Source organism: Pseudopipra pipra, chromosome 6 (assembly GCF_036250125.1).
Source record: "Pseudopipra pipra isolate bDixPip1 chromosome 6, bDixPip1.hap1, whole genome shotgun sequence".
Taxonomy (NCBI): domain Eukaryota; kingdom Metazoa; phylum Chordata; class Aves; order Passeriformes; family Pipridae; genus Pseudopipra; species Pseudopipra pipra.
The window spans coordinates 61,884,794-61,888,953 of NC_087554.1; the positions used below are offsets into that span (position 1 = coordinate 61,884,794).

A 4,160-nucleotide genomic window follows, 5' to 3' on the forward strand; every position below is an offset into this window, starting at 1 on the left:
AATGTGGGCGTGCAATTAGGTGACAGCACATGTCCTGGCAGATGATTGCAGTGATAAAGCATTCCATATGCTCCGGCTCCTATGTAAATCCTCCTCGGCTGACATCATTCTGGAGCGTTTGAGAACATACGCCGGCCCCTTATGTTTCCCCTGTCCTTCATAAGTGTTGCCAAGCACGGAATACCTAAACACAATTAACCTCTGCATCGTGTTGAGAGGCTCTGCTACATCCTCAGGGAGCTTCTCCCAAATATCCTTGGAGGCAGGGACATTGCCCTCCCGGGCTGGAGCAAATCCGTAGGGGCTGCAGCAGCCTGCGCGGGGAGCAGGCAACTCTTGTCCCATCCACCAAAGAACTGGTGAACCAAAGGTGCCCAACTGGGGCCAGTCTGGGATTAGAAATGCAAGGCTCAAACGAGGTGGTGCATCCTGGCAGTGCCCGGGGCATCCCAGCCCAGATCCACGACCTGGATCTCGGCATCCAGAAAGCCACCGGTACGAATTGCTGAGCAATTTAGCAGTATTAGATCAGAGGGAAAGGAGGCGAAGAGAAATTGCCAACAGGGACTTCTCCAGAGCAAATTTCTGTCAATCTTTCCCACTCTTTGACAAGAAAACCAGCCCGGCTGAAGGAGGTAAGATGGAGCTGTGACAGATCCTCACCCCGGGGAGGCTCCTGGCTCCCTCTCTGCTGACAGTTTTGCAAACAAACAAGGGGAACCTGATCCAGGTGAGGTTACAAAGGGGGGGCACAACACAGGGGAGGAAACCTGCACTCAGCAAGCTGTTATCAGGCACTCGAGGCACCCAGTCCCCATATATTCCAAATTTCCATTAGCAACCCGGATGATAAACTCAGGAAGGTGTTGGAAAGAAAGTGTGTGGATAACTCTGGGCTGTGAGGGCTGCCAGGTTTTTGGAAGGCAGATAATTAGAAACTATCTTAATAAATTCATGGCATTTATTCCGAGGGAGCTGCGCACAGAATTCAGTGGGAGCGGAGAAGCAAAGGGCTGTGTTTCAAATGGATAACTAACATCCAAATCCAGGTTGGGGAATAGCATCTGGAGAGGTCTAAAACACAACAAAAATAGCTGAGGAGGTGGTGATGGGATCCAGCTTGGGATGATACTCAGGAGGGAAAGGGCAGGCACAAGGGCCACCCTTGGGTGCATCGATGGGAGGTGACACCTCTCCCTGGGCACAGCGTGGTGCTCCACAGCTTAAGGATAATGCAGATGAGCTGGAGCTGGTCCAGGAAAGAGCAACCTGACACGGTCTGGAAACAACAGCCAACGCAGAAAGGATTAAAGAATTGGGGGCTGCAGACTTTTTCACCATCTGCTGTTAAAAAAAAAAAAAAAAGAAAAAAAAAAAAAAAGAAAAAGGTTTTGTCTGCTTTACCCAGAGACAGAGTGATAATTGGATACATTCAGCTGCATGTTTCACAATAAGCAGCTTCACATCAGTGGTTGGATCCCCAAAGCAGGTTCTCTGCCCTGCAACGGCCGCTGGGATGAGGTTTCCCAGGCAGCACCTTCCCTTTGCAGCAGTGCAACACAGCACACAAGGCTTGGGCATGATTTTCCTCTGCTGTGCTGGTCACCCTCAGCTGCTTCTCAACTCCTGCAGCTCACAGTGATGAGATGCTTTCATTCCTATCAATTTTATGGGAGTTGCACCATGGATACCTGTGTGTGTTTTACTGGACCTGTCCTGGAACAGCCACAGACGTTGCTGCTTTCCACCATTATTTTTTTTGCAAAGCTGGTCTCCAAACCACTTCTTTGGAGTATCACTGATTTTTTTGTTCCCCTCAAGTGGATTGTCTGAATTTTTTCATTCCCAGAGGAGGCCTGGGCATCCTAAGGAAGCAGGATAACAATCCCTGTGGGTCCCACGGGGTGGGCAGAGCAGGCAGGGTACCTATTGTTCTCTGCATCCGCTGCGGCTACAGGAGGAGGAAATCAGCTTTATCTGAAGCAAAGAAAGACACCAATTAGGAAAATTATAAGGAAAAACTTCCTGGCAATAGCGTAGCAGTGCATGGGAACAGATACCTCAGGCAACTGTGGAAAGATAAATAAAAAATAAATATTTTTAAGAAACTGCCTTTTGGGAGATGCTTTTCCATACACAGGGAGAGGATGTTGTCACCTCATCCTCTGTGGTCGACACCTGATCCTCTCCCACACTAATTTACAGGGTTCCCCTCTCTCCCTACCCCATCACATCACTCTTTCAGGTCCCTGGATCCCTCTTCCACTGACAGCACCACACTCCAGGGCCCCACCCTCACCCTGGACACCCACAACACTGAGCATCCCTTTAAAGGTTAAGAAGATTCCACACCTTTCCAAAGGGCTGGGAGAAGGGAAAAGGTTTTTACAAGGCACCGAGGTAGATGGAGGACAAGGGTGGGTGTTTTACCTCTCCTCACAAGCATCTGACAGGGGAAGGTTCATGGGGTATCCACTGCAAAGCCCCTGCCACTGGCACTGCAGAGGAATGTGCTGCAGGGTCTGCTCTGGAGCCCACCCAAGCATCATCCACATGCAGGGGGTCCCATCTAATGGGAAAACCACCTGTTATTCCCATACAAGGGCAAAAAAAATAAAAAAAAAATCTCTTTGTCTTCTGCTAGCCATAGCAAAGCAACCAAAACCCCCAAAAGTCTCTAAGCTCCCTTTTCACTAAGTTATTCCCTATGAACAATATTCTAGGGAAGAAAATAAAGCAGAGCCAGCCCAAACATCCAAAGGCAACTCCCAACAAGGGGATTGCAGAAGGGCCACCGTGGCTTGGCACGTAGCAGCAGCCAACAAGAAGAGCAGGGCAAGCTTCTGGCACATGGGTGGCTCGTAAATCCCACGTCCAGTGGGCTTTGTTTGCCTTTTTATCTGTTGGGGGAGAGCAGAAAGATCACACAACGAAATACTTTGTTCCCTTGGCACTTCTCAGGTGTCTCTCTGCCCCGTGTTGCCCCTAATTAGGGACAAAACCGTGGTGCTGAGCTGCAAGGACACATCTGGGCGTGGAAATGAGCATTGGGATGGGTGTCTCAGGAGGTTCTGCCTCTCACCATCCTGCCTGCGATGGACACGAATTTCCTAAAAAGCCGGAGAACAGCAAAAAAAAAAAAAACACAAAAAAAGCCCTTCCCTTCCACCTGTGTCCTTGCTAATCATCTCAGCGGATCCCTGAGCCCATCAGGCAGGAGGGAGGGAACCCCTCCTCGTCCCAGCAGGTCACCAGGCCTCGTGCCGTTGCGGCAAAGCCATTCGGATGCCCATGGCATGGCACGGAGCCGGAGGGATCCGAGCCAGAGACCAGCCTGGCAGACCTGCAGGCAGGAGGGGGCCACCAGGACTCTGCCAACAAGCTGCTCCTGGCGTCCCTGCCCTCCCCTTTCTCCTTCAATATATCCAGCTATTTGGTAGCAAACACATAGCTGTGCTTTGCTGTCACAAATGCAGCGTTTAGGTTCGGATCTCTCCCTTGAGTTAATCCCTGTTGGTGCCTGATATTCCCAGCTTTCCCTCCGCGTCTCTCCGTTTCCAGATAATAAAATTACAACTGCTCGATTGCAACTGGCAAAAAGACATTCCAGCCCCAGGCTGAGGCTCCCTGGGGTCTGGCAGGGCTGGAGCTGCTCGTGTCAGGGAGAAGTCACGACCCACAGGGGGAAGGAAGCTCCAGTTCAGACGTGTATTTTTTCGTGGCTGTGCTTGAAGTTTCTATAGCTACCAAAAATGAGTTGTCAGGAAATACTGCTGCACCCTTCTCCACAGGCTGCTTTGGAGTGGGAAAGCAGGAAATGGGGCCCATTGGAAGTGGGTTTAACTTCCCATATTTAAGTATCTCTCCTCCCCTTGTCTCCATACCCCCTTTCAGGGATGGAAGAGCACATTTGGCCCTGTGCTGGCAATGCTTCACCAAGCTCGGTGGTCAGATTGCAAGGCCAGATGCAGCACAGTTTTCCTGCAGAGCTGGGAGTGACAGTGGCCAAGGACCCCGGAATCAGCTGGGAAGCAGCGTGCCAGGACGAGCAGGGGCTGCTGCAGGAGGGGTTGGTTCCCAGCCCTGGGGTCTCCAGGTCCTGGGCACTGATGTTTGTGCTGCTGAGCCCTGCAAGGATCCTGCAGAAATGCAAACCCATC

At 51.1% G+C, this 4,160-nt stretch overlaps 1 long non-coding RNA gene across 1 annotated transcript; it reads right to left on the reverse strand.

The window, feature by feature from the left end:
- Positions 1-943: 943 nt before the first annotated feature.
- On the reverse strand, positions 944-1,739 carry LOC135416811 (uncharacterized). Its single transcript, XR_010431749.1, has 2 exons — positions 1,692-1,739; positions 944-1,344 (listed from the first exon to the last, which is right to left on the reverse strand). It is a non-coding gene; the product is annotated as an uncharacterized LOC135416811 (long non-coding RNA).
- Between the last annotated feature and the right edge of the window lie 2,421 nt (positions 1,740-4,160).